Source organism: Magnolia sinica, chromosome 14 (genome assembly GCF_029962835.1).
Source record: "Magnolia sinica isolate HGM2019 chromosome 14, MsV1, whole genome shotgun sequence".
In the NCBI taxonomy this organism is placed as follows: Eukaryota; Viridiplantae; Streptophyta; class Magnoliopsida; order Magnoliales; family Magnoliaceae; genus Magnolia; species Magnolia sinica.
The window spans coordinates 58,123,978-58,147,074 of NC_080586.1; the positions used below are offsets into that span (position 1 = coordinate 58,123,978).

The 23,097-nt window shown below is 38.2% G+C and overlaps 1 pseudogene; it reads left to right on the forward strand.

Annotated features, from left to right (window-relative positions):
* Positions 1-1,265: 1,265 nt before the first annotated feature.
* Positions 1,266-18,741, forward strand: LOC131224983 (metalloendoproteinase 1-like; annotated as a pseudogene).
* Positions 18,742-23,097: the final 4,356 nt, after the last annotated feature.

The following is a 23,097-nucleotide window of genomic DNA, read 5'->3' on the forward strand; positions in this document are numbered from 1 at the left end:
TTAGGTTTATGTTTAGGTTTAAGTTTAGGTTTTGGGGTAGATCCAAAGCTCAAGTGGGCCTTGAAACAAATTGGGGCCACAAAAGTTTTCGATCAAGCTGATATTTGTGTTATTCCTTCTTCAGGTCTAGGTCTATGTGAACTTACCAATAGGTTGGATCTCAAATATTCACCATGGTGGGTCCCAGGAAGGAATCAACGGTCGAGGGCACTGTCCCCACCATGATGTTTAGTTTTAGGTATTAGTTTTTGGTGTAGGTTTAGGTTTAGGGTTATACTAAGGTCTGCTCCAACAATTTCGAGCTAATACATAAACATGGCATGTCCAAATGGCCAGGCCACTCCAATGCTGTCCATAGGAAATGGACAGCTTTATCATGGTCATAACAGCAGTTCCCACCTTCCAAGGACCCCCGCTCAACATCCGGATAGCTCTGACGCACATCCAGGTCTGCTCCATTAATTTCAAGCAAATACATAGACATGGCCTGTCCAAATAGCCAGGCCACTCCAATGCTGTCTATAGGAAATGGATAGCTTCATCATGGTCATAACAGCGGTTCCCACCTTCCAGGGACCCCCGCTCAACATCCGGATAGCTCCGACGCACATCCGGGTCTGCTCCATCAATTTCAAGCTAATACATTTAAAAACAACATAAAAGGTAAGTAAGGCAAGAAACATCCATATGAACATATTGAGAGGAATTACTAGTGTATCTATATTCCTTCTATGTAGGGTTGCTATTATCCTAATCTAAACAATTAAGAAATTCAACATGATTTCAAAAGGGGGGATGCTATTATCCTCACTCATTCATTTATTTTTCACTGGTAATTATCTCAAGTACAAGTTTCTGCTTCTATGGAGTTGGAACTCTCAACACCTGTATAAAATGACACTGATAAAGGCCCAACCTGTTGTGTTGCGATAATTTCGAATGGAGTTAATGCTGAAAATGAAACAAGATTGGTTTTTAGTAAATTTCTGAAAATTGGGATCATTTCATGCATTCTTTGATGATTCTGATATTTTGTTTACTTTTAATTGCTTCATATTCAAGAATGATGAAACTTGCAACCATGTGCAAGAAAAGTAGGCACCATCCAAAAGGGAAAAGCAAGTAAAATTAGGTTTGACAATGCTATAAGCCAAGTCATATCTGACAAAAGTGAACTAAAAGTTGATGTGGAATTCCGAACAATTCTAATGAGGAATGGTTAATTGATTCAAATTAACATATCATGCAACATACTTTTCTAGCTCATGTCTGATGTCAAGTACTACTTCTTTGATAGCAATTACCTTATAAAGGCACTTGTAATTAAGTCAAGGGAAGAGGTTCTCCATAGGACAGAAAAGGATCATGAGAGGTAGGCCCACCTTTGATAATTATATGAAATCCACTTCAACCATTAAATGCCAAGCTAACTTGCATAAAAAAATGGCTTGAATTTAACTTCAAGAATTAACTCTTACTGACGAAAACTATAGTTGCGATGCAAGAAGAGCTCAATCAATTTGTTAGAAATGATGTTTGGTACTTAGTTCTAAGATCGAAAGATAAACACATTATCAGAACAAAATGAATTTTCAAAAATAAGTCTGATGAACTTGATAATATTATTAGAAACAAGGCTAGGCTGGTTGTACAAGGGTACACTCAAATTAAAGGCATCGATTATGATGAAACCTTTGTCCCAGTAGCTCGTCTTGAATTAATCAGACTATTTATATCCATTGTATGCTTTAGAAAGTTCAAAATATATCAAATGGATGTAAAAAGTACTTTTTTAAATGGTGATTTGCATGAAGAAATGTATGTTGAAAAACCAACAGGTTTTGAAGACCCTAAGAATGTTGATCATGTATACGTCTTAAAAAAGGCCCTTTACAGTTTAAAACAAGCTCCCAGGGCATGGTACGAAAAGTTGACTAAGTTTCTACTAAGTCATAACTTTATAATGGGAAGTGTTGATAAGACATTATTTATAAAGAAACATAATGATCACATTTTAATAGTGCAAATTTATGTTGATGATATTATTTATGGATTTACCTGTACTAACATGAATGTTGAGTTTGCAGATCTTATGAAATCTAAGCTCGAAATAAGCATGGTTGGAGAATTGAATTATTTTTAGGGTTACAAGTTAAACAACAACCTGATGATTTTTTTATCTCTTAAACCAAGTATGCTCTAAACTTAGTTAAAAAGTTCAGATTTGAGAATGGGAAAAATTTTGATACTCCTATGAGTACTACCTTAAAACTCTCAAAAGGCTATACAAGTAAGAATGTGGATCCTAAGCTATATCACAGTATGATAGGAAGTTTACTTTATTTAACTACAAGCTGACCTGATATTGCATTTAACATAGGAATTTGCACTACATATCAATCTGACCCTAAAGAGTCACATTTAATTGATGTTAAGCGCATTTTGCGATACATCGCTAGTTCAGCTAATTTTGGTCTCTGGTATCTACATGATACTAGTGTGCAATTAGCTAGTTAGGCTGGTAACATTGATGACTGAAAATCAACCAGTGCTAGTTATTTCTATGTTGAGAACCGTTTAATTTCTTGGCAAAGTAAGAAATAAAGTTTTGTATATCTCTCAACTGCTGAGGCTAAATACATTGCAGCAGGTAATGCATGTACTCAACTTGTATGGATGAAAAGAATATCAAGCAATTACGGAATTACTCAAGATACTATGGTTTTATATTTTAATAATTCCAGTGTAATTAATATATCTAAAAATTCAATCCAGCATTCACGAACCAAACATATTGACATTAGATATCACTACATTCATGAATTAGTGGAAGAAAAGACAATTTCTTTGGAATATATTCCGACTAAGACTCAACTTGCTGACATATTCACAAACTTCTTGACAAAAGCAGGTTTGCTAAATTGAAATTTAATCTTAGTATGTGCAATTTAAATTGATTATTCATGCATTTCTGTATCATAATGTACATTTTTGTTATTTTTTTTAAAATTTCAAATTTTATGAAAAGTGCATATTTTGGGCTGTGCATGACTAGTCAAATATATACTCGACCAGTCATGGCACGACCGATCAAGAATATACTCGACTAGCCATGTAGCGCAGGTTTGTTGCTTTATTTGGGGGAAAAATTACTTTTTCCTTATTTTGCGTGTCTTCTCCAACAGCTCCTAGGTCGACCGGTCGAACCCATCTCCTATTTCTTCAAGGTTACTGTATGGTTTTCATTTTCTTTGTAGAATCAAGTTTTTTGCACTCCCTTTTCATCATTGGTGTGATTTATTTCTTAATTCATAGTTGTTTTTAGGGTTTTCTCCTCAAAAATCTGATATAGTGAAAACCCTCTCTACATCTTTTGTAATCTCTTTGTTCTTTGTTATCTTTGGTACAAATGGATGGTAGAGCCAAAAAGAAATGAGCTCGTGGTCCCTCTACTTCTAAGTCGACTCCTATAACAGTACGCGACCTTCGGTCACCCGAAGATGATCCTTCTTATGTGCGAGATATTCGGTTGCACAATGTTATAGTTGAACGACCTGTTAATGTTGATCATCTAGCTCTATTTGATATCCTTCCTCTCCTTCAGTCTGTGAGATAAGATAACATATTGCTTTAGGGTGGGCCAGCATACCGCTCCATTGCGTAAGCTATGTATGCTTGCATTACTGATTTTTCTACTGAAAATCTAACATTCACTATCTCAACTAGAGAAGGTCCAATTGATGTGGATTGACATCTTATTTCTGGCTTAATGGATTTACCTATCAATGATGAAGGTATTCCCATTAGCACTTTAGTAGCAAAACCATCTGAAACTGAGAAACGTATGCTTACTAGAGATTTATGGAATATAGATGCAGAACGGAATATTGCTAGAAATGTGCTTACCTAAAAGTATTTATTACCCAGATACAAAATCCTTCACAGGATATTCATTTTGAATGTTTATCCTCGTTCTGGTAACAAAACTGAACTCACTATGTTTATGGTCTGTATTCTTCATTCCATCATCTCTGGTACATCTGTATGTCTTCCTTCCTTGATTTGTCATTGCATCATTTAGTTCTGTCTCCATCCAGGACAGTGACATTCCCTTCGCGTATCTTATGACTGTGTTGGCCACACATAGTTTAGTGGCTATGCCTATAGGAGAAGCTCCAATTTATCACTTACCATTCAACAACTCCAATATTAATAAGATTAATTTGAAGTTGGCCCTAGGCCAAGTCAATATGGGTGCTGGTGGAGCTGATGCCGCAAATGAAGAAGAAGGTGATTTGCCTCTAGATGACATCAATATGGATGATATTTTTTATGAAATCGAATCCGATTCAGCAGATAATCCTAATTATCAGCCATTTGATTTTGATGCGCGTTTGCGCTCACTTGAGGAAAAGGTTGAAAACATGAATGTGTCCCATGATTTGTAATTTAAATATATGCGCAAGTATCTAAGGCGTAATAACAAAAGACTTCATCAGATTGATCCTACAATACCTGCTCCTTCATCGGGTTCAGATTAGTTTTTGGTCATTTGGTTTGTAATAACCTTTTAGATACTTGGAGTTCTTTTGTTTTCCGGGTTGAACATGGTTGATCATGATTGAACAATGCTTGTTTATGAATTTACTATCTTGAATATCTTGTTCATTTATTCCTCATTACTCTTCTTATTCTTTCTTATTTATCTACTTCCACTATCATTTATTGGTTCCTTCCTTTGTCATGTTGTGACAAAAAGGGAGAGAATTTTATCATGCTTATGATATGTGTGAATTGTGGATTGTGGAATTTTTTATTTTTATTTTGTAAGGGGGAGTAAGTAAGGGGGAGTAGATGCGAATTGTTTTGACTTGTTAATAACTAGTGTATGATTCTTTATTATGCATGGAATGCTTATGTTATTTTAATGAAGTGTGTTTTATCACAAATTTGACAAAGGGGGAGATTGTAAGTGCTATGTTTTCTAGCTCCTGTGATTGTCAAATTTTGTAGTGTCAAAACCTCTTGGAATCTGTGTCTTGTATAGCTCATCTGCATATTCAAGATAGGGCATCTCATGTACAAGATCAAAGGTCTTTATCTCAAGAACTTCAAATGCAAGATTAAGAGATATACAAGTTCAAGTACATAGTTCACTCCAAGTTTCAAAGTTCAAGATTTCAAAGCTATATTTAAAGGCAAGTCTTTACTTTTATACTCAAAGTTCAAGTTGAAGTACAAATCAAGTACCTCAAGCTCAAGCTTCAATGTATTACAAATTCAAGCTTCAAAAGGTCTCAAGTTCAAACTTCATCATATGTCAAGATCTCAAGGTTCGTAAACTTCAAAGAATGACTATCAACTGAAGAAAAAGAAGATTCAATGTTCATACATTGCTTATAAGGTATGAATGACCCTAGATTGACTATAGGATAGGTCATTTTGAATACATAATTTAATTGGGTCATTTTATAAGTGCATAATCTGTTTTTTGACTAGTCTTTGACTAAGTTCGACTAGTCCTAGCACTAGCTTGACCAGTCCAAGAAATCCTCGACCAGTCCTAAGTCTGTTACTAATTTTTGAAATTTTTTTATTGCCTCGACTAGTCCTAAAGACTGCTCGACCGGTTGTGTGAATAGTGCTCGACTAGTCCTGCAGGCTCGACTCAAAGTCCGACAATTAAAAAGGGTTCCACATGACCAATCGTGGACAGGACTTGACCGGTCATGGAGGCCGCTTGACCGGTCGAGCAGGTCCTTCGATCAGTCGTGGAACGGTCTGTTCTTATTGTGCCCAAATTTTCAAAAGTTTGTTGGTCCTTCAACCAGTCGAACTGACCTCAAGACTAGTCGAAGGTGCGATTTCTACACTTATAAATAGAGCATGAATTTCAGAGTTTAATATCCAATTTAAATAAAATCAATATGTTGCTCTTAGAGATAAGTTAGTGAAATTCTTAAGCTATTTAGTGCTCATTTTATATTCTCTTTAATTAGCTTTATTTGCATTAGATTTTGTATTCTGCATTCTAATTTTATTTGAAAGAGGGATTGAAGTTTTCCCATTTCTTGGAATCAAAATCAAATCAAGCTAGCCCAAGTTGATTTAATTTAAAATCAATTTTGAACTTAGAACCTTTTCACAAGTGAGTGTGAACATTGAACATCTACATTGAACTTCTACTCCGAATTGGTTCTCCGGGCTGCAACAAAGGAGAATATCCATATAAGTATTTTACTATTTTGTAAATTCATTGTTTTTGGTTTCGTTGAGATTGTGCCAGAAAAATCTCTTTATTTTAGTTTGTCTGAGGTGATCTAGAAAACTCAGAGTATGGTGTTTTTTAATTGTGTAAGCCCACTTGAAAGACACAATTGTGAGGGTTTTAGGTGAACTTGAAAAATCCTATTTCTTAGTGAACGCTAATATCCACTGTGTGGGGATATTAGGAGTAGAGTAGTTATGTGGCTATTTTTCTAAAAAGTTGGTGTACACACAAGCGAACCACTATAATTTCTGGTCTTGTGGTGATTGATTGAATATTTTTTTTGTGGATGTTGTATTTTCCCTTTATGCATTTGTGGAGAATGTTGTAATTTCTTTTATGCAAGTGTGGGAATATTGTAATAGCTTAGTTATTTCCTTTGCTATTTATTTCTTTATTCCTCTGTATCAGTTTGAGATTTTGATACACAGACCGTTCTAGGAATCAGGTTATCCTACCATAAGCCATTGGTTTTTGGTGTAAGGTTGTCCTTAGAACAACATCTATATCAGTCTTTCAATACTTGTACACTTGAGGTTGTTTTACATTTCTACATTGTGGGATTGTTTAATTGCTATCTTTAATTATATTTGTTTAAATTCCGCATTTAATTTTTAATTTGGCAGTCCTTTTCATCCCCCCCCCCCCCCCCCCCGCTCCTCTAGGACTTTTAGCTCGGCCTTTTCATGCATGTGTTCACTTCCTTTTCTACCCAGCCATTGGTACTATAGCCTAAGGTCTAGAATGGGGTGATCCGATCCATTCACCGTGTTGGCTAGCTCGTCATGGGCCTAAAAAGTCCTGACTTGGGCTGTGTCCATTTCTAACAAACATCACAGTGAGCTTGGAAAGTTTGAACAGTCACTAGTATTTTCTATTTTATGGCCCACATGAGCACTGGATTAAGGTGATATTAGGTCCCTAGCCTTAAAACTACACGACAAAAAACGATGGGCGGCATGAATTATACACATACATCATTGTGGGCCCACTTGGGTCGTAGTTTGCATGGGTCATACTTGCCATGTTATATGAGTTGTGGTTGTCATGTTGCATGGATCGTGGTTGTGGTTTTCAATGTGTTCACTTCCTTTTCTACCAAACCGTTAGTACCATAGCTTAAGGCTCTCAATGGGGTGATCTGATCCATCCATCATGTCGGCCAGCTTGTCATGGGCCCAAAAAGTCTTATCTTGGGCAATGTCCACTTCTAATAAACATCACAATGCACCTGAAAAGTTTCAACAATCATTATTATTTTCTATTTTGTGGCTCACACAAGCACTAGATCAAGCTGATATTTGGGCACTACCCTTAAAATGACATGACAAAAAGGATGGTCGGCATGGATTATGCACATACATCAGTGTGGGCCCATTTGGGTCATGGTTTGCATGGGTCATAGTTGACATGTTATATGGGTCCTGGTCTTCATGTTGTATGGATGGTGGGTTTCAACGTGTTCACTTCCTTTCTTACCAAACCATTTGTACCATAGCTTAAGGCCCACAATGGGGTGATCTGATCCATCTACCTTGTCGGCCAGCTTGCTGTGGGCCCAAAAAGTCCTAACTTGGGCATTGTCCACTTCTAACAAACATCACAGTGAGACTAGAAAGTTTCAACAGTCACCAGTATTTCTATTTTGTGGCCTACATGAGCACTAGATCAGGGTGATATTTGGTCCCTATGCCTAAAATGACACAGCAAAAAGGATGGGCGGCATGGATTATACACATACATTTATGTGGGCCTATATGGGTCGTGGTTTACATGGGTTGTAGTTGTCATATTATATGGGTCGTGGTTGTCGTGTTAAATGGATCGTGGTTTGTACGTATTCACGTCCTTTACTACCCAGCCATTGGTACCATAGTCTAAGGCCCGGAATGGGGTGATTTGATCCATTCACCATGTCGAACAGCTCATCATGGGCCCAAAAAATCCTGACTTGGGCAGTGTTCACTTATAACAAACGTCATAGTGAGCTTGGAAAGTTTCAACAGTCACTAGTATTTTCTATTTTGTGGCACACATGAGCAGTGGATCAGGGTGATATTTGGTCCCTAGCCCTAAAATGACATGACAAAAAGGATGGGCGACATGGATTATACACATACATCAATGTGGGCCCATATGTGTCATAGTTTGCATGGGTCGTAGTTGTCATGTTATATGGGTCGTGGTTGTTATGTTATATGGATAATGGTTTGCACGTATTCACTTCCTTTTCTACCTAGCCATCAGTACTATAGCCTAAGGCCCACAATGGGGTGATCCGATCCATCCACCTTGTCGTCCAGCTTGCCATGGACTCTTCTAACAAACATCACAGTGAACCTGTAAAGTTTCAATAGTCACTATTATTTTCTATTTTGTGGCCCATAGGAGCATTGGATCAGCTTGAAATTTGGTCCATAAGCCTAAAATGACACGGCAAAAAGGATGGGCGGCATGGATTATATACATACATCAATGTGGGCCCACATGGGTCTTGGTTTGCATGGGTCGTAGTTGTCATGTTATATGGGTCGTGGTTTTCATGTTATATGGATCGTGGTTTTCACGTGTTAACTTCCTTTACTACCCAGCCATTGGTACCATAGCTTAAGGCCCACAATGGGGTGATCCATTCCATCCACCTTGTCGACTAGCTCACCGTGAGCTCAAAAAGTCCTGCCTTGTGTGGTGTCTACTTCTAACAAATAATGTAATAAGCCTGGAAAGTATCAACAGTGGTTGACACCATCACCATTATTTTCTATTATGTGGCCCTTACTGGCTCTGGATCAAGTTGATATTTGGGCCCTCCTAAAATGACATAGCAAGAATGATGGGTGGCATGGATTATACACATACATCAGTGTGGGCCCCACGAGTTGACCTTGCCCACGTCTAAAAAAAGGGTTCCGTACATGTCATTAAATACGACGTAACTTCTTATTCACTGAAAAACCAGACAACTACTTATCCAAGGACAAAAGACATTTTGGTCCAAGTAATTTTCGGAAGCTTGGTAGGAGGCCACTGTCGGAATATGTGAAAGGTTGAATCTCTTTAGAGAATTTGACCATACATCGAGGCCAGTACGGTCAATTTCCCAAATCAAAATACCTGGACATCTGGTCACCACGTTAAGCATGCCTTATTTCTAGCCTAACGGAGAAGATCGAGACCACGACTTTGCACCGATCCGGTGCATGTGCAACACGAGAGCGGATTGCATGTGCCCTGGGCACATAAATATACCTGTCCCTGGGGCTGTGTGGTGCCCACAGCGCGACAAATCCACTCCGTCCATCTATTTTTAAAGACCACAATAGGGTGGGAATCTAAAACTCAATCATATATATCCAAAACTCATGTTGGCCATACCACATGAAATAGTGGGGATTGAATGCCCGGGGTGAAAGAAGTTTTGTATCGGGATGATATTTGTTCCTATAATTTTACCTGAGTGATAATAACCATGTGAACGGTCTGGATGGTATGTCAAAATCATGTTCAACTCTAAGAAGGTTTCGACGTAGATGTTTCTGTTAACACTTTTTAGTTTGTGGTGGCCTATCTGACTTTTGGAGCTGCCCGAGAAATCCTATCTAATTGTTGTCTTTAAAAACAAATGGACAGAGTGGATTTGTAATGGACATATCTGTGAGACCCACACAACCTCGGGCACCGGTATATCTCCTTGCCCGGGGGCACATGCAATCTGCTCTCGTGCAACATGATTCTTTGAGATACATGCCCACTGTAAATAGAGTGGATTGGTATTCAACTCCTCAAACGTAAGAGATTTTGAGCATCAAAGTAATAAAAGAATAGCAATGACATCCAAACCATGCTCTACTTTTATTACTTCCCCTCTTTTTCACCTTCTTATGCTTCTATTGTTCCCTCTTTCCATCCAGTCCCATTCCACAAAACAACATCAGGAACCCTTCAAGTCCCTAGAGGGATGTCACAAGGGTCAGACTGTGAAAGGGCTCCATACAATCAAGTAATATCTTGAGAAGTTTGGTTCCTCCCTCACCATAACCACAATAAAACTGGCAGTGGTGACGACGACACAGTTGATGATTCCCTGGAGTCAGGCAGTTAAGACTTACCAGCTCAACTACCATCTCAATGTTATTGGCAGATGGGAAGACGCTGCAAGAAGTGGCGTTGCCATGGTGTGGTGTCCCAGACATTGTAGATGCACCACACCGTGGCTCATTTCAACTTTTTCCCAGCAACCCCAGGTGGCCTCCTTCCAAGAGATGTAAGAACTCTATTTAGTGGGTCTTACTAGTCAATGGTCAAGATTGTCATTCAGTTGGACTGGATGATTGAGTAGACCAGTGGGCCCCACTTCAGGTGATGCGTTGCGCAGTCTATCTGCGCAGCTTTGTGTACTATGGCTGGAATGCTATAACTGTCTTATGTAGACAGCAATTTGAGTTGAACTAGGATACTGCAATGTGGAGCGTGGGAGAGAGAGTTGTGATTGGTTTCAAACTCTCTCTCCACAGACTCTATAAAAGAGAGATGGGTCCCCAATCCTACACCACGACAGAATTTGAGTCCCATCTTTTGAGTTGCAGAAAGGGTGTGAAGGAAAGGAAGATCCTAAGTTCTACAGGAATTCTAGTATTCTGGTATTCTTATCCAACTTCATGGTGGCGTCTTATCTAGGTATGCTATTTAAACCCCTGATTGCCATGTCCCATGCACAGACAAATCCGTGGGCCTATTCTGCATATAGATTAAATCCCACAGTTGGTATCAAAGCCATCTATGCATAGGTATGGATGATCACATCTAGGTATATCTGATCACATCAGGGATTTTCGAATTCCTGAAACAGTTGTGATCAGGGATTTTCGAACCACTGAATCCAAAAATATTCAGATTAGGGATTTGAATTTCGAAAACTCTAAAAATAATTATTCAAATTGGGAATTTCAATTCGAACATCCAGAATTAGGGATTTCGAATTCGAATCCCCAAATCCAGATGTCGATTGGGGATTTTCAAATAGGAATCCCCAAATTGTGAAATTACGGATTTTCGGATTCAGAATCCCCAAAATAAAAAATTAGGGATTTGGGATTCGAACCCCTAAATGCAGACATTCAATTAGGGATTCTAGATTCATGATTTCAAAGCCCAGATTCGAAGCCGATAATCCCAAAACTGGGGATTTTACATACCCTTACCTGTGTTATCGATGGAGGTAGCCATGTATGCTCTGTCCACCACCGGCTCTATGTATAATCTCCGATTCGGCCCAATCTGGTTTCTTCTGCCTCCACGCATGGCCTTATAAACCTTGTCGTGCTTGTCCTCTTCATCTTCAGCCGCGGCAACCATTTTCATGGTTGTAGGTGTATGCTTCTTCTCTCAACCATGAGGAAGAAACCACCTGTGTCGGATTCGAGAAGGATGGCAGCGACGAGGACTCTCGATTCGGCCATGGTCTCTTGTATCAGAGGAGATCTCCATTCCTCTCTTCTAGCCGCTGTTCGGTTGAAAATAGACCGTTTTCCAATAGCTAGGTCAGAGACTGACCCCATCTAAAGCTAGGGCCTACTACCCTTCTACGGTCGGGAGATATCCTCCCTTTCTTTAACTGGACAAGCATTCGAACCTGATTACGGGTGTTAATCAGATCTGAGAATCCGGTTTCATTAGTCGGGTATACAGGTTCAACTTTAAATCCTTTGTTGGTCCTGATACTTGTTCTGGGCCCATCTGTAGTTCATATGCATAAATGGTTGTCCGACCCATCTTTTGGACCATTTAATCACATTCCATTAAGATCATATGTTGGCCCCATCTGATCTATATATACCATTCATAAGATAGACGATAAAGAAAATAAACCTTTAATCACGTGGATCATTTGCATTGGATCTAAACTATCAATCTTAAGGAATCTAATGCAGGGATCTATTTAACCATGTCTATCATGTAAATGTTAAAAGGTCTAAATTAAAATGCTCATTGATGGTGAACACATCATTCAGAGTCTTAATTCGGCCCAGTTATAGCCCATTACCCACCTTTTATAGTTGATATGGACCATTGGATTATATAATGTGAAAATTATTCGTATGTTTCACTTTAAGGTTCCTATATTTTTTAATGATCAATACCGACCATCTTGTGGACCGTATTAGACTAATTTGGATATAATCCATTGAGAGGCAGGATTATAATCGCAATCCTAAGTTTATATTTGTAATGTTGGATTTGGTTGTGTTAGCCACCATAGTGACCTTAATCGATGAAAATTTTACAAGTACAGACTTATAACATTGGGATAAGGAGGATTGCATACAGTTGCGTTCACATTTTTTCATGCATACAGTAACAAAAAAATAGACGATTACCGTTTGGCAATCATGTGAACGGGTGAAGTAAATGGTGCTGGTGATGTAAAGCTGAAAGACTCATCTCACCCACAGGTGTTGAGTGTCTCAGATTTACGTGACTGACATCACTTAGCTTCATGTTCAGGAGGATCACTAACAGTTGTTATTACCGCCCACAGGAGGAATGATGATGATGTAACAGATTCCTACCAGGATAAGATGGTTGGGCCCATCGTCATCCTGGATGATTTAGTTGATGCCTCCCTTAGCAACTGAATTGATTAAATTTACCTGATATTTATTTACATTCACTAAATTGCTTTGTGAAATTATGAGCTAATGTGAGTATAAATACATCTATTTTATTTCAGTCTCAATTCCAACTAATCAGAATCAAGTCCCTGCCCTTAATGGATCTAATTACGCTCAATGGAAGAGCGTCATTGAAGTTGTACTGGGCTATCTTTAATTAGATCTAGCCCTAATAACACCAGAACCGCCAAAGCCATCTGATAATGCCACTGAAGCTGAATATAATCGATAGGTTGCATGGTTTAGATCAAATGATACATGCTTAAAAGTCATTAAGTATTCAATTTCTGAATCGATGAAGGGTGCCATGCCTGAAACAAATAAGGCCAAAGTTTTCCTGACTAAAATGGAAAAATAATTCAAGAAATCTGATAAATCTGAAGTGGGCATTCTTCTGAATAAATTGACTTGCTTGTCCTACAATGGAAAAGGCAACATCCGTGAATACATTGTAGAGCAGATTGAACTTGTTTCTAAGATCCATGCTCTAGGGCTTGTACTCACTAATGATCAACTGGTTCATTTGATCATGAACAACCTACCTTTCCAATTCGGCATGTTCCTGGTAAACTATAACACTCTGAAGGACATGTGGACATTGGATGAACACATTACTCAGTACGTCCAAGAAGAATACAGGATCATGCAGATGGTAAAAATTGAATATGTTAATATGGTGACTTCAGGACAAGGGCATGGGCAGGGGAATAAATGTAAAAGGAAAAGGAAACAAGCTTCTAATAATGGATTCTCTGGTCCTCCATCTGAAAACCATGAGAATCAATTTAGAAATGGATCTAAATGCAAACGGGTTAAAGGCAAATCGTGCTTCTTTTGCTAAAAGGTGGGACATCTAAAGAAAGACTACGAAGGATTTAAGGATTGGCTCATAAAGAAAGGTAATCATTCTGTTCTTATCTGTTTTGAATCTAATCTAACCGATGTGTCAGCAGATTCCTAGTGGATAGATTCAGGAACTACTATTCACATATACACTTCTATGCAGGAATTACTATAGGCTAGGCCACCAACTAATGCAGAGCGCTCATATACATAGGCAATGGTGTCAAGGTAGACATGGAGGCAATAGGAGTCTATAGGCTTAAGTTGAAGTCTGGTCATTTATTGAATTTAGTAGATACATTCTGTGTGCCGTCTATAAGGCGTAATTTAGTTTCAATTTCCTGTTTGGATAAGTTGGGATATTCATTTCACTTTGGAAATAAAAGTCTTAGAATTTACTTTAATTCGATTAAAGTTGGAACCGGCTCTGTAGCAAATAACTTATACCAGTTAGACTTGATTGCCTCTCGCGTCTATAATATTAATACCTTCCATGAAATTAAAATGGGATCTAAGTGAAGGCTAGACTATGAAAATTTCTCCATATTGTGGTACAACGGCTATGCCATATATCTCGTGAGAGTTTAAATAGGCTTGTGCGAGAAGGAATTTTACATTCTCTAGACTTCTTTGACTATAAAGTATGCAATGATTGAATAAAAGGGAAACAGACTAGAACTAGAAAGAACGGTGCAACCATGAGTGTAGGTCTATTAGAGTTAATACATACAGACATTTGTGGACCATTCCCTACAGCATCATGGAGTGGACACAAATATTTTATTACCTTTATAGATGACTACTCTCGCTTCGGATACCTATACTTTATTAATGAAAAATCAGATGCCTTGGATGCTTTTAAAATCTACAAGGCCGAAGTTGAAAATCAACTCGATAAGAGAATTAAAGTTGTCAGATCTGACTGTGGCGGTGAATACTATGGCAGATATGACGAATCAGGACGCAATCTAGGGTCATTCGCTAAATACCTACAAGATTGTGACATTGTTGCTTAGTACACTATGCATGGTACTCCAAAGCAGAATGGAGTGACTGAGAGACGCAATTGTACCCTTATGGATATGGTGCGAAGAATGGTTAGCAATTTGACATTGCCACAATCTCTATGGGGTGATTCAATCCACACTTCCTATACTAAACAGGGTTCCCAGCAAAGCAATAAGCAAAAATCCTTTTGAGTTGTGGAATAGGAGAAAACCAAGTCTCCAATATCTACATGTTTGGGGTTGTCCTGCTGAGGCCAAAGTTTATAACCCGCATGAAAAGAAGCTTGATCCTAGAACCGTAAGTTGTTTCTTCATTGGATACCCAGAAAGATCAAAAGGCATCGATTTTATTGTCCTTCCCACTCCATCAAGATTGTTGAGACTGAGAATGCTAGATTCATTCAGGAAACTGAAAACAGTGGGAGTACGAACATAAGAAATTTTGTATTTGAGGAACAAAGGACTGTGACTCCAGTCATAGTCAATCCAGATCATGTGGATATTACTGATACAGTTGATTCTGCAATCACTGCAGAGCATTATGTAGAACCTTATATACAAACCACTGATGAGGAAAATCAAGATCAAACCTAACAAGCTGAACCATTGAGAAGATATGAAAGAGAGAGAAGGCCTGTAAATCGATATGATTATATCGTATACTTATAGGAGCACGACTTTGACATAGGGGTGGAAAAGGATCCTGAATCCTTTACACAAGTCAAACAAAGTGTTGATTCTTCTCGTTGGTTTGATGCCATGAAAGATGAGCTAAAATCTATGCAGGACAATAAAGTATGAGATCTTGTAGAGTTACCTACTGGAAGAAGGCCGATTGATTCTAAATGGATATTTAAAACCAAAAGGGACTCCAAGGGTAATGTCGAAAGGTATAAAGCCCGACTTGTTGCCAAGGGTTTTAACCAACGTGAGGGTATTGACTGTAAGGAGACTTTCTCTCCAGTATCCAAGAAAGACTCATTCAGGATCACAATGGCTCTTGTAGCTCATATGGATTTAGAGTTACATCAGATAGATGTAAAAACTGTATTTCTCAATGGGGATCTGAATAAAAATGTGTACATGTTGCAGCACGAAGGTTTTGTAGCTACTCGCTCAGAACATTTGGTTTGCAAACTTAAGAAGTCCATCTATGGGTTGAAACAGGCATCGCGACAGTGGTACCTTAAGTTTCATGAAGTAATTTCCTCATATGGTTTGGTAGAAAACACTGCAGATGAATGCATCTATATTAAAACCAGTGGGAGTAAGTTCGTTATGATGATTTTGTATGTTGATGACATTCTGTTGGCTAGTAGTGATACCAGGATGTTAAGTGACACCAAGAAATTCTTATCTCAAAGGTTTGAAATGAAAGACCTTGGCGAAGCTTCTTACGTCATCAGCATTGAGATTCACCGTGACAGAACACTTGGACTTCTCAGCTTGTCACAGAGGGCCTATATTACCAGGGTACTCGAAAGGTATGGAATGCAAAATTGTGCTTCAGGAAAGTCGTCCATTATAAAGGGCGACAAATTTGGTCTATTTCAGTGTTCAAAGAATGATTTAGAAAAGAATCAAATGAAAGAATTTTCGTACGCATCAGTAGTAGGGAGCATCATGTATGCTCAAGTCTGTACGTGACCGGACATTGCCTTTGCCATTAGAATGTTGGGAAGATATATATCTAATCCAGGAATGCAACATTGGATAGCTGCGACGAAAGTATTACGGTATCTTCAGAGAACGAAGGACTTCGGACTCACATATAGAAGGTTTGATCAGTTGGAGTTGATCGGATATTCAGATGCAGACTTTGCAGGCTGCGTTGATACTAAAAAGTCTACTTCAGGATACATCTTCTGATGGTGGGAAGAGCTGTGTCGTGAAAAAGTGTGAAACAATCTACCACAGCCTCATCCACTATGAAAGCTGAATTTATTGTCTGCCATGAGGCATCTAATCAGGCACTATGGTTATAGAGTTTCTTCTCAGGTTTGCGGGTACTGGAGCATATCCCGAAACCATTGAGAATATTTTGTGAAAATTCGGCTGCTATTTCCTTCTCTAGTAACAACAAGCATTCATCAAGGTCGAGACATATCGACATCAAGTATCTTGTTGTAAAGAAAAGGGTTCAGAATCATCAAGTGTCCGTGGAATTCATCGGCACTAAGCAGATGATTGCAGATCCGCTCACTAAAGGACTCCCTATCACACTATTTCAAGAGCATGTAACATCCATGAGAGTCATTGATCCCACAGATGTTTTCAGTTAGTGGGAGTTGAGCGTATTTTGATTTTCATTAACACTTAGAGATCTCATTTTTATACAGTTTATTTGGATGATTTTGATATAAAGATTTATTTTTGCTTCTCTATATATATGCATAAATTTTGAGTAAGTAGAACTACAGTTGTGTCTTGTTGGAGACATGTAAAAGCTTTAGGACCTCTTAAGGATAAGCACATATCATCACACTAAAGTATATAATCCTTATACCACATTTCTTAGTTTGTGATCTATGTCGTTAAGATTGAAAGTACTTGTGATCGTGCTTAGTCTCACTTCACCTAAATTAAATGTTGTGATGACTACCGCATTTCGATACTGACAGTCTTAATTGACTAGATTGAATAGTGTTACTCATATTGTCCAACTATTTCATTGGTTATCCATTTGGATATTTTCTAAAAAGTTCAAAACTTATTTTCAAAATTATTCTATATGACTATCATTGACGTTGCTCAATGATGCCCAAGTGGGAGAATGTAAGAACTCTATTTAGTGGGCCTTACTGATCAACAGTCTAGATTGTCATTTAGTTGGACTTGATGATTAAGTAGAACAGTGGGCCCCACTTCAGGTGATGCGCTACGCAGTCTATCTGCGTAGCTTTGCGTACTAGGGCTGGAATGCTATAGCTGTCTTTCGCAGACAGTAATTTGAGTTGAACTAGGATACTGCAATGTAGAGAGTGGTAGAGAGAGTTGTGATGGGTTTCAAACTCTCTCTGCACAGACTCTATAAAAGAGAGCTGGGTCCCCGATCCTACACCATGACAGAATTCGAGTCCCATCTTTTGAGTTGCAGAAAGGGTGTGAAGGAAAGGAAGATCCTAAGTTCTACAGGAATTCTAGTATTCTGGTATTCTTATCCAGCTTCCATGGTGGCATCTCATCTAGGTACGCTATCTAAACCCCTGATCGCCATGTCCCATGCACAGACAGATCCGTGGGCCTATTCCACATATAGATTAAATCCCACAAGAGACAGATCACCTATGGTTTCCTCCCTAGAGTTCAGGTCATTGGTGCACAGGACCTGAGGTTTATTTGTAGAAGTCCTTTCGATAGATGGGCGTGCGTGAGTCATTTCACGTTCCAGGTGACTCAAAATGTTAACACTGCGGAACTCAAGATCGAATTTTATAGGGGAAATCATGGTGACACGGCCCCATTTGATGGGAGCAGTGGAATACTTGCACATGCTTTTGAACCTCCTAATGGAAGGTTCCATTTCGATGCGGATGAAAGGTGGGCCACTGACCCAGTTGCAGGTGCCTTCGATGTGGAATCCATTGTCATGCATGAGATTGGGCATTTACTTGGACTTGGCCACTCTTCAGTGCGTGAAGCTATAATGTTTTCACATATTTCTGATGGGGTGAAGAAAGTGGATTTGAATGGGGATGATATACAGGGAATTCGAACCCTGTATAATATTGCTTGATTCATGTCCTCATAGGACGTATCCATATCATTAGGTATCTACCTCTTGGTTGATTGGTTATTTTTCCTTTGTTCTAGGTCTATGTACGTAAATATCCCGACTCAAAATGTCTTCCTGTTTGCTTAAGAGAATAGAGGATTTGGATTATGTTCTAAAAGGATATTTTGGATCTATATTTACAAGTCTTATAGAGAATAATAGAGTTTGGATTCTATTATCAAATGGTTGTTTGGATATTTATTTACAAATTTTATGCTCGGAAGGCCTATGTTAACTCTGCCAAACTTTCACTTTACATTCTGTATATGGGAACCGTTTGCTGGAAAGAGTATATAAGGATTGTTTTTGTAGTAGAATACAAAATATATTATGGTTTTGTTGCAAAGATACTGCCGTTGCTCCTTTTCATGATATCAGTTTTACATGCTGAGAGCGGTAAAATTTCATGTTGAAGTGTATATCATAGCAAGAATAGTGACGCGTGCAAAAATGTCCTCCCAAGGTGACACAAGCAAGAGCTTGAAGAGAAAGACCACCGTTCATCTTCAATCTTGAATTCATAGGATTATTCTTAAATCCATAAGATAAAAAGAAAATATTGAAAATTTATTATTCAAAATCCTTAAGATTTCATGATGACATCACTTATAAAAAGATAAAAATAAATTTCTAATTCAAAATTACTTAAACTGCAAAATTATAACTTAATACAAGTCTTAATTCAACTAGAATAGAACTTCTACAATAATAAGTATTGTAAAAAAATAAATCATAAATTAATCTTATCTGTGGATTCCTAGCATGATTACAATCAATCTCTAAAAAAGACATTGAAATTACTAAAAATAGTAAAGTTTCCTAAAATCCCATTTTTGAACTACAAGTGTGCATTTCTTGCGAAATGGATGGATGTGACCTACTGTCCAAGTTGGTTGACCCTGGAACCATCATTACATAAAGATCGATAGGTAATGTGTTTCGTGACAATGCTTGGATAAAAAACTATGATTAATTTAATGGTCAACACTTTAAAAGGCAATTTCTCCCTATCTAGAATGAATTTCTTCAAATTGGATATGCCTGGGGCCAAGTTACGTTATGGCTTATGTAGGACTGGGCCTAGATTGGATGGATTACTTCCGCTTCAGTTCGGGCTTCTTTTGGTCCAACTATGTTAAGAATGCATCTGCAGCTTACCCTACATCAGTCCCCTCCACTCAAAAATAACTTATTCCCGAGTTATTCAACAGACTCGGTTCATGATATTCATACATATCTGCCACGTTGAACGTTTGTGAGATCTCTCACTGCAGGAAATTGCTCTTTTACCGATGACATTTATCGTTATTTTATCTTTTTTCGTCGGTAATGATTATTACTGATGAAATATGTCATCGGAAATATCATCGCAATAAGACCGTGGCTAAGGCTTTTCTCGACGAAATATTACTTCATCAGCAATGGTAAAACAAATACCGACGAAAAAAACCGTCAGCAAAACATGTTACTTTTGGTAGGCAAAAAATAATATATTTCGTCGGTAAACACAACTTATACCGACGAAATATTTCGTCAGTAAAACTGTGGATTAATAATACCAACGAGTATGTTTGTCGGCATAAGCCAGCTATTACCGACGAATTCTTTCATTGGTATATCTCATATATAGATCGATTTTTACCTACAAAATATTTCGTCGGTATAAACTATTACCTACGAAATATATTCATCAGTATAAACTTTTCCTATAAAATATTTCGTCGGTATAAACCATTACCTACGAAATATGTTCGTCGGCATAAGACCGCTATTACCGACGAATTATTTCGTCAGTATATCTCATATCTAGATTGTTGGTATAAATATTTGTATTAATTTCTACCTAAGAAATGTTTTATCGGTATAAGTTTTCAACCTACTATTACTTACGAAATATTTCATCGGTATAAGTTGTCGACTTACTATTACCAACGAAATATTTCGTTGGTAATAGTCTCTTTTTCTTTTTCAAAATTCTAGAAAAAATTCCTGATATACACCTGTTATAATACATTTTCATCATATTCACATCCACATCCATCCAAACACAAACCACATCCATCCATACACAAACAATTCTATCCACATCCACATATATAGAACCCATATTCATCCATGCATAAATACATATAAGTTTAACATTAGTATATAAAATAAATCATAAAAAAAATAAAAAAAATTCATGAAGATAAAGGCAGAGGTGGTGGGACATCGGTGGCAAAGCGTGCAGCGAGAGCTAAAACATCTCCTACATCCGTCACTCATGCTCCACCCGCATCTCCTCGATCCTCCTCTCCTGCTCCTCCCGTCGCATCTCCTCCTTTCTCCACCTCTGCTCCTCCTCCTCCTCCATACGCCTCTGTTCCTCTCTCCGCCTCTGCTGCTCCTCCTCCCTCTGCCTCTCTAGCTGCTCTCTGATGTCATTAACGATGAGCCGTAGATGTTGAACCTCTCTTGCCATATCAGCTCGGCGCAGGGCGCTCTCTCCAGCGATGGATCGGCTGGAGGCAGCTCTAGCGGGTGTCATGAACTTAGCTCCATGGCCAAGCCCACATACATATCCAGAAAGGGTGCTAACCACATCACTCAGGATATCTAGCTCACCTGCTGACTACCATCCGGAGTAGGCTGACTGCGTATGGTGTCCATCGCCGCCTGTAATGAAAACATATGAATTTTCATAACGAATGACATTATTATAAATCAATACAATTAAATTTTACAATGTAAGAATTTTTACCCAATTCTTGCTGGCTTTAGGATGAACCTAAGATCACATCGCCTGCCGACAGTGAGTCCCTTTGTAGAGGTCTACTGGTCTAGGCTCCTGTCCGGTGATGGAATCTCACTGCGCAATTAAAAGAAAAATAGTGTTAATATAAATGCATGGAAAGAATATATTAACTTAATAATCACCAAAAATTTCTTACTATATGGTGACGATATCGTACAAATGACTTTGAACCAGCTACGTGGCTCACTTCTAACTTTCCCCTGTTCGCAAAATTATTTTGCTCCTCTTCTGAACACATTATTCATAATACATTGTTATTAATTACGAATTTAATTGTTACCTTAAGATATCATAAATATGTAAATATTACCTGAAAAGACTCAGACGAAAATCTCTCACAGAGTATCCGTCAGTTGTCTATAGTCACATACGGCAGTGTGGACAGTACGGCCTCCTTGTGGGTCCTAAACTGCTTGTACCACTGGTGTAATTCCCGGCGGTACTCCTTGAACCGCTCCCTGACCATGTCGTCGACGATATGAGAAATGTAGGGAACACTCAGATTTAAGACAAATTTATCTTGTAGTTTTGTAAATAATAGATTAATGTGATAAACTTATTAAGAAAATAACTTAAACGTAAATGAATTTTCATAAAAGAAAATTTAATTTACTAAAATTTTTCTGAAGGTGCTGACGGATGAGCTACCACATATCATCTGTCACGTCTGTCCAACGGGGTTGGTGGTGGAGATCAGAGATCGGCATAGGATACCCACCTTCAACGTAAACAATCTAACATTGTCCCCAATAGGTCTAAGGTAGTCCTGTGGGAACTCTACCATCACCATACCCTCATGTGTAAGTCACTCTAAAACTAACCCACACGTGGGTCCATGTCCTCATCGACTGGTCAACAATGTTGTCGTAAAAGAAATATGTAAGTCTAAACATAAATAGAAGTCACTAAAAAAAATATATGTCTACACTTACATGCAGTGCCCGGTGTATGCTCAACCGAGAGCTCAGACGCTTGTGATCCAGCATGCAACGTCGATGCTGTCTCCGTCGCATCACGGGTGGAAGGGGTAGATCCAGTACGCGAACGACGTGATCTCTCACTTGGTGCCATGATTGAATATGTGTAAACTATGAACTTATAAATTTAAACAATGTCAGTACAAGTGTATGAACATCAATATAATAAACACATTAAACTTTACAGTGCAAGTGGAATATACTAAAACATTATACAAGTAGTGTTGATGGTAGAATAAATTTGTGCTTATGCTTAGAAAGATGATTTAAATATGATTAGACCATTACACTATAATGCAAGCAGAATATAATAAAACTACAAACATTCTAGTAAAATTTAAAAATTTCACTACACACCGTCATTCTATATTAAATACATGTATTTCTTTGTAATACAAAACAACTTCGGATCAACTATCTGAAGTACTCCCTGCGTAAGTTATCGTACACTATAGAAGTATATGCCAAACTGTGTGAAGCACTCGATATTGTTACAGCCAACATGTTAGTTATAATAGGAGAAATCTGGTCTCTCGGGACTCCATTCAGATGTGCAAGTGACAAAACCGCATCTTCGGGTTTAAGTTTAGGTTATAGGTTTAGGGACTTGAGAATAGGTTTAGGTTTAGGAATTCGAGTCAGGGTTCGGGTTAGGGTTATAGGTTTGGGTTTAGGTGTAGGTTTAAGTTAAGTGAATTAAGTTTAGGTTTAGGTTATAGGCTATAGGTTTAGGTTTAGGTTATAGGTTATAGGTTTAGGTTT